Source organism: Carya illinoinensis, chromosome 10 (assembly GCF_018687715.1).
Source record: "Carya illinoinensis cultivar Pawnee chromosome 10, C.illinoinensisPawnee_v1, whole genome shotgun sequence".
In the NCBI taxonomy this organism is placed as follows: domain Eukaryota; kingdom Viridiplantae; phylum Streptophyta; class Magnoliopsida; order Fagales; family Juglandaceae; genus Carya; species Carya illinoinensis.
In genome coordinates, this window is record NC_056761.1 from 31,927,668 (window position 1) to 31,936,962 (window position 9,295).

Below are 9,295 nucleotides of genomic sequence, written 5' to 3' on the forward strand. Positions count from 1 at the left end.
TCTCTCTCTCTCTCTCTCTCTCTCTCTCTCTCTCTCTCTATGTATAATTGCTAAACCTAAGGTTTCAAGTTTCGTGTAATTATATATCTACACATGAATTTTGATGATAACAAATGAATTTAAAGAATAAAGGAGTCTCAACCTCAAGTTGTTTATACAATGAAGTCAAGCACATCAAGGAACCAAGCATGACCAAGAAGGGAACAAGTTTACATTAAAACTCATAGAGTAATGCTGTAAATCTCTTAAAAATTCAAAATTAGGATTAAGGCTCAAAATTAATATTTTATCATAAACCATTAAAATACATTTTCCACATGTGCATGAATATTTTCAAAATTAAATTTGAAAATTTTGAAAGATGATTGATTGTCATCTTTCATATGTGTATGACATGATTAAAGGTTTGAATTTTGAAAATATTAAAGATGATCAATTATCATCTTTCACATACACATTCTTTATTTGAATATTTTCAAAAGTGATTGATGCTCTTTTTAACTTATGCAAAAAGTAGATGATTTTGTTTGAAAATTTTAAAAATATTAAAGATGATTGATTCTCATCTTTCAAATGTGCATGCTTTATTTGAATATCTTCAAAAGTGATTGATGCTCTTTTTGACTTATGCAAAATGTAGATTTTGTTTGAAAATTTTAAAAATTAATGTATACTCCTTTTGTCATATGCGAAAAGTAAAAAGATTAGGTTTAAAATTTTTAAAAAGTGAATGATGTTGTCTTTGACAAATGAAAAAGAAGAAACTTTTATTTGAATTTTTTGAAAAAGTGAATGACATTGTCTTTGACATGTGAATCTTTTTAAATTTGAATATGAAGTCTCATATGCCTATAAATAGATCATTTGAGAGCTTCACATTCATAACACCAAGAGCATACAACATTCATTCAAAATTTTCATTCTCTCTTCTTTAAGTATTGAGCATTGACCCTTGTCCATTTTGAGAAAGATATAATTTGCGTTGTATTATTCTTATTTCACTCATTGAGGAGTGTTCTCTGATAACCTACCCACTATCAGCTCTTGTATCAGTAAAAAGATGTGTATAACCTTTGTGTGTGTAGAAAGTGTTCTACACATAGAATAGTTAAATACCACGTGTAAGGTGATTGAAGTGTAGAGGGTGTTCTACACGGATCCTTTATAGCGGTGTTGTTCAAATGTGTAATAGGTTTCTATCTTCACCTGAAAGAGGTTGAATAGTGAATTTGGAGATCCTCAAGGGGTAGCTTGAGGCAGGGACGTAGGTAGTGGAGCTGAACCTCGTTAACATACTGAGTTTACTTCTCTCTTACCCTTACTTTTTATATTTATTGTTGCTTCGTATTTTGTTTATATTTTATATTGTGCATTTGATTGATAATTGTTAATTTTTAAATACAACTCAATTCACCCCCCTCTTATGTTAGTCATCTGGGCAAGAATTGGTATTAGAGCTAGTTGATATGTACTGTTCATATAGGCAGATCACTCATAGGAACTCTCGCTTGTAACTGTGTCACTGAAGAAAGACTTTCCGACCATGGGTGACGGTGCACTGGTAGAGATGATGGCTAGCTAGTCTGGTAGGTATAATTGTTAGGTGACATAGGTGCTACCTATGATCAGTAACAATTAGTATCAGAGTAAGAGTTCTATTATAAGATTAACTATTTCTTGAGTTAAGATCTTATGGCTAATATTGCAGCTTCATTTGGTGAAGGTCAATCTAGCAGTCGGCCTCCACTCTTTTGTGGAGACAATTACTCATTCTGGAAAGTTAAAATGAGAATATTCCTTCAGGCTCAAAGTCTAGAAATCTGGAAATTCATTGTAAATAGACCTTATATTCCAACAAAAGTGGTTGATGGAGTAAAGGTCAAAAAGGAAGAATAAGAGTTTAATCACGAAGACGATGGACTTTATAGATTGAATTTCACTGCTATGAATTTATTATATAATACTCTCAATAGAAATGAGTTTAATAGAATAATGACTTGTGCTACGACAAAGGAAATTTGGGATAACTTGGAAGTTACTTATGAAAGAACTTCACAAGTCAAGAAATCAAAAATTTATATTCTTACTCATGAATATGAAATGTTTAAGATGCATGATGATAAATCTATTTCTAGTATGTACACTCATTTTACTAACATCATAAATAGTTTGATAGTTCTTGGCAAAGTTTATTTCAAGGTGGAGATAGTAAGAAAAATTCTCAACTCTTTACCAAAATGTTGCAAATCAAAAGTGACAGCGATTCTTGAAACTAGAGACCTCGAGAAGCTCGAAGTAAATGAACTTATCGGATCAATTATCACCCATGAGTACACATTGAAAAGAGGAGAAGAAGAATGAAAGCCAAAGAAGAGCTTGGCACTTAAAGTTATTCCTCATGAAAGTGAAAGTGATGAAGATGAGGAAAATGATGACAAAGATGAAGAAGGTACGAAAATAACAAGAAGAATTAAGAGGTTCTTAAAGAAAAATAAAACTCCTCCAAAGAAATCCTTCAAAAAGTCTTCCAAGAAAGATTTAGGTAAAAATAACACTTTAATTTGTTATAAATGTGATAAGCCTGGTCATATCAAGCCAGATTCTCCTCTGCTAAAGAAAGATTGAAACAATGGTAAGAAGGCAATGAAAGCTACATGGGACGATGATTCAAGTAGCTCAGATAGTGAAGCAAGCAATGAAGAATCAACAAATCTTTGTCTTATGGCTAAAGATGACCTTGAGGTAACAAATCTTGATAATATTGAATACCCTTCTCATGAAGAATTGCAAAATATTTTAGAAGAAGTATAAGAGGAATTTAAAAAATTGGGTATCAAGTATATTGCTTTGAAAAAGAAAAATTATTCTTTAACAAACGAAATTGATATTTTAAGAAAAAAAAGTATCATTTTGAAAGATGAAAATCTTGAGTTGAAGAAGAAGAAAACTGATTTAGAAAATATTGTTAAAAACTTTACGATTGGAAATAGAAATTTTGAAAAATTTCTTGGTAGTCAACAATGTGTTTTTGACAAGGCAGGCTTAGGATATATGCCAAAACAAAAATACAAACCTTATAAAAACTTCTTTGATAATCCTTCTACATCAAAGTCCAGTATTCAAAAATTTTTTCATAAAAATAATTTTCTCAAAGAAAGATACTATTATAATCACTCAAGTTCTTCATATATGCCACATGCTATTTGTAATTTTTGTAATAAAAATGGTCATAATTATCATACATGTCCTATTAGAAGAAAGCATACAATGACTATCAGGGCCGTATGGGTACCTAAAAATCTTGTTTCTTCTAATACTAATAAATGAATGACTCAAAGAACTTGAGTACCAAGAAAAATCATTTTAATTGTTTTTATAAGTATGCATGAAGTCCTTCAGAAGCAAAATAAATAGTACTTAAATAGTGGATGTTCAAGACACATTACGTGAGACAAGACTAAGTTCTTTGATCTTAGATCTAAAGAAGAAGGGCACGTGACATTTGGAGACAACTCAAAAGGGAAGATCATGAGAATAGGTAAAATTGGTAATGAATCTTCTCTCATAATTGAAGATATTCTATTTGTTGAAAGTTTAAAGCATAATCTTTTGAGCATAAATCAATTATGTGATAAATGATTTACAGTTACTTTCAAAATAGATAAGTCCATTATTTGAATGATCATGATTGCAATGTTTGTTTTATTGCTTTCAGAAGCAACAATGTTTATGCAATCGATTTTCAAGAAATTACCTCACAAGATACTATTTGTTTTTCAGGTCAAAATAAAACTAGTTGGTTATGGCATAGAAGAATAGGTCATGCCAACATGAAACTTATTTCCAAACTTTCAAAAAATGATCTTGTGAGAAAGGCAAATTTTCTTAAAGATAAAATTTGTGATGCATGTTGTAAAGGCAAAAATTGACTAAGATTAGATGACTAAATGATAAGGTTTATCTTATCATTATTTGATTAAATTTGGATGAATGATAAGGTTTATCTTATCATTATTTGATTAAATTTGGATGAATGTAAAATAAGTATTGATTTGTATTTAAACAATATTGAGTCTATCTAGAAGTCTTAAGTGTTGTTTAGATAAGTCTTTGAGGTTAAAATCGAGTTCTGGAAGATTGGTATTTATCAAGAAGAAAGCTTAATAGAGTTTAGTCAATAACAAAAGATGTTATCGCGAAATGTTAGCAGTCTGTCGGAACACGTTTTCGCGTCTGTTGCTAACCGTCAGTAGAGTCCTACTGCGACTAGAACTCTTTCCAGACTTTCTATTTAAAGGGATTCGGTTTTGTATCTTTTCAAGGACTTTGAGCCATGAATTTCAAAGAAGATATTCTGAGCATTTATGAGAGAAAATTCACTTGAGAATTTTCATGGGGTTTTTCATATCTTCTTAAGTGTGATCATGCTTTAAGTGTGAAGAAACATCGATTAGATTTCAGCTTCTGGAGTTCCAAAAGGGAAGTCAACATTTGAAGATCGCCAAAGGTTCTGGCTGCTACTGTGATAGAAGACAAACGGGTTGTTTCTCTAGGTAAGTAAAAGAGTCGAATTGCAAAGGTTTTGTAATTGATTATTGCTTGTAATTGTTCTTTAAATAATAAGATTGACTTTCCTGGATTTGGCTGACCTGTAAGGTTTTACCTTTAAAGAGTTCTTTAAAAAGTTTCTCTTCGTAACCAATCGTTGTGTCTTGCAACTTTGATTATTTATTTTAATGTATTTGATTCGTTTCATAATCTTGATAATTGAGATCTAACCTATTTGTTCAAGGAAATTGGTAGACAATTTCGTAGTGTTACAGGGGTACGTTGGGAATTTCAATTGGCATCAGAGCGTGGTTCACTCATTCGAGTGTGATCCGTGCCCTTATAGATCATGTCGACGTCATTATACATTCCACCATACTTCAATGGGAAAAACTATGCTTATTGGAAAGTTCGTATGAGGGCTTTTCTCAAGTTTTTAGATGAACGTGTATGGCATTCGGTTGAACGAGGATGGACTAAACCCGAGACATCTATAGATGCTTGGACAAAAGATGAAATTAGTAATTGCAATTTGAATAGCAAAGTACTTAACGCTATTTTCATGGCGGTATCCTCCGAAGAATTTAAAAGAATCTCTATGTGTGAGATTGCTAAAGAAGCTTGGAATATTTTGGAGGTTACACATGAAGGCACAAGAATAGTAAAAAATTCGAAATTGCAAATGCTAAGCTCAAAATTTGAAGAGATTAAAATGTTGGAAGATGAAAATTTTAATAATTTTTATGCTAAACTGAATAATATTGTGAATTCCAGGTTAATCTCGGAGAGAAGGTGGAAGATTCAAGGATCGTGAGGAAAATTCTAAAGTCTTTACCTGAAAGATTTTGACCCAAAGTTACCGCTATTGAAGAAAGTAAAGATCTTAATGCAATAAGGGTAGAAGAACTGGTAGGTTCTTTACAAACGTATGAATCTTCGCTTCCTCAAGCAAGAAAAGGTAAGTCTATTGCCTTAAAAACTATAGAAGAAAATCAAGATGATTTTTCTGATGAAGAAAATCTTAACAATGAGGATATAGATCTCATAGTAAGAAAGTTCAGAAAATTTATGTTTAATAAAAAGTATAGTTGAAAGAAAAAAAGAGATAAAGAATTTTCTGCAAAGAAAAATTATTTTGAAAAATGGAATAAAGAAAAACCTGATAAAGTAAAGTGTCATGAATGTTCTAGTTATGGTCATATAAGATTTGAATGTCAAAATTTCAAGAAAAGTAAAGGAAAAGTATTGAATGTCATACTTAGTGATAGTTCAGAATCTGAAACTTCAAGTTCATCATCTGATTATGACAATACTTTTGTGGCTTTTGTCTACTGTTGTTAATGATTTTTCTGATATTGAGCTAACAAAATTTGAAAGTGATGATGATAATAGTGATTCAGAGGTTGCTTTAGTTGTGGATGATCATGAGTTGAGTTTACAAGAAGCTTACAATGATGTGTGTGAAGAAGTGATCAAATTAAAAAAGCTCAACAAGAAGCTGTACAAGAAATTCACTAATATGGAGAGTGAGAAAAATAACTTGTCTGAGGCATTCAAAATTTCTGATATTGAAATAGCAAGATTAAGGGATAAAAAAAATGCATTAGAAAAGGAATTGGAAAAGGTTCAAGAAAAAACAGCAACACAGAAACTAGAAGAGATGTTGAGTTTTCAAAAATCTAGTTGTGATCGCGCGGGTTTGGGGTATATGACTTCCCAAGGTATGAAACTTAAAGACTCATCATCCGCTGCCACCTCATCAAAAGATATCATTTTTGTTAAAGAAAGTCAAGATGAGGAAACTCCAAAGAAGGCCGTGCCTACAACTCATGTTCCAAGAGCCTCACATGATAAATCAATGACAAAGAAGCCTAACCAAGGTAAGTCCAAAGGTAAGTTTATTCCTATTTGTCATTATTGTGGTGTTGTTGGTCATATAAGACCAAATTGCTTTAACTTGAATAAAGTGAAAAAAAAATGGATGTGAAAGAAATCCAAAAAGGAAAGGAAATAGTCTATAAGATCAAGTTTGTGATATGAGTCAACAAATCAATTTTTTAAATCTCAAAATTGGTGAAATAGCAGATTTTTACTTTCAAAATAAAGAAAAGATCATATATAGTGATGTTAATAAAAACGAATAGGCCAAAATTTAAAGCAAAGTGGGTGGTCAAAGAAGATGCCATGTCACATTAATGGATAGGACTACTTGCATATTCTTGCATCCTTTATATTATTGCATTAGCTTAGGACATGCATTTTATTTTTCTGTTTTGTTTTATGTTTCTGTTTTTCAGTTTTAAATAAGAAAAATATAATATAAAAAAGAAAAAAAATCTGGTTTGGTTCAAAACTTTTTCTTTAAGGAAAGTGAATGCTTAATATGTCAAAGTTGAGCATTTGTGCTCTCACATAATAAATTCCTGAACCTATGCATCTTTCTATTTTGTGCGATTCACTTTGTGCATACTAACCCTATAAATTATCTTGGCAAAGTTCATTTTCAATGCATAGTGAGAAACTTATATGTATGTCCTTTATAATTAAAGTTCACATCATTTAATGAGATGCTCATCAAAGAGAGATTTCATACCTTGAATTGACTAATACTAGTTGAACCTAGTACATCAATAAAGAGCTCTCCTCTTGCCAAACACAAAGAGTTGATCCATATAGAAAAAGTCGGTGTTAATTCATTGCAGAAAAAGACAAACACCTTACACAGATCTATCTCCTTAAGTCCTTGTAGAAAGAATCTTTGATCTAATCATTGTGGAAAAAGATGAGCAACAAAAATGGACATAAAAAAGGGATTGTGCAAACTAGTGTTTGGAGGAGATGCTCATGTATCTAGGCCCTAGCATAAAGTTTGACTTTTGAGGTAAGTGACAATCTCTTGGGAGCATCTATAAAAAAAATAAAAAAAAATTAAAAAAAAAGTACTCATGGATAATATTATAAAAATATATTGAGAAAAATAAAATAAAATAAAGAGTTACTACCTTATATAAGTTTGCTCATTCACACACTCACATGAACTTTAACATTGATGATCTTATGAGGAGTGAACATCCATAGTGATTGTTGCAAATAAAAGGGTGTACTTTATTAAATTTGTTTTGTGAGTTACACTATGTTTGAACTAAGATGCATTTAGGCATGTTACTTGTCCTATTGCTTTTTCATATATATATATATATATATAAATCTTTTTTTGTTATTTTTATTTTTTCTAATCTCTATTTATTTTGGTTTCTATAAAATAAATACAAAAATAAAAATATAAAGTTTTTTTTGGTTTGTTTGAGATATGAGCCTAAATCTGTGTTTTTGGTCTCTTTTGCTGGTGTTGCAGTAGTCCCAATGGGACTCTTTTTCCTCGGGCACGTGCCTAGGCACACGGCACTTATGTGCCTTATGTTTTTTTTCTTTCTTGTGTCTCATACATGCGCTAACCTCCCACCCCCTTTCTCTCTTATTTTGCATGGCATCCAGCTCTCTCACACATTTCCTCCTCTTTTGAGACCCAACCGAATCCTTCATTCACTCATATCACTAGTTAGACTTTTGAAATTCTGAAGATCATCCAGTTCTACTCATCTTTGCATCCTAATCAAGGTATGGCTCATGTGATTTTCGGACTTCTGAAATTTCTAGGGTTGATATGTATTTCAGCCGATTTATGAGGGGCTAGTTATTATATGTGATTTATTTGGTTGGGTTCCGTTGAAATCACTATGGTTGCTCAGTTGAGCATTTTGTTTACATGTATTGAGGACGGTTTTTTAGTGGGTCTTTAGCCATTGTCGTTCGGTTTTCATGGAATGCCCTCCAAGTGTTTGCTTTTTTGTCTCAACCAAGTTGTCTCAATCATTTGCTCATTATTTAACATACATTCATGCTTATACATCATGTGCATTTAATCCATGAAAAATTGAGATACATGTGAGTTGTTCATCATGTCTTTGTTAGTATCTTCATCTTGGCACACATAAGTGATATTTATTCTATTTTGTGTCTTGTTAGGTTAGTGACAAAAAGGGGAAGTATTGGAAGAGCAAATTGGAATATTTTGATATTATGAAATTTAGGGGGAGTTTGAGTAAGTGAGAGGTTAATGAATTTGCTGAAAATAAAAAAGAGGAGCAACAAAATATTGAGGAGGAGAACTATATACTTTAGGGGGAGCAACAAAATATTGAGGGGGAGAACTAAGTATTGAACATGGTTATTGATGATGATTAGAACACTTTCGTTTTATAGGTTTACATTACATCTAACTTTTGATTATTATTGAGACTAGTTTCAAGCAATGTTCTATGTCATTTCTTATCATTAATGTATTAAGATATTTTTCACAAGATATTGGTCTGCTGGTTGTTTTTGTCTAAGGTACACATTACATTCATCAAGTTGGTTTTGTGACCGATTCGCCAAAGGGAAGATTGTATATGCAAGGCATTCATCAAGTTGGTTTTGTCACCAATCTGCCAAAGGGGGAGATTGTAAAGGCAAAAATTGGCTAAGATTAGATGACTAAATGATAAGGTTTATCTTATCATTATTTGATTAAATTTGGATGAATGATAAGATTTATCTTATCATTATTTGATTAAATTTGGATGAATGTAAAATAAGTATTGATTTGTATCTAAACAATATTGAGTCTATCTAGAAGTCTTAGGAGTTGTTTAGATAAGTCTTTGAGGTTAAAATCGAGTTCTGGAAGATTGGTATTTATCAAGAA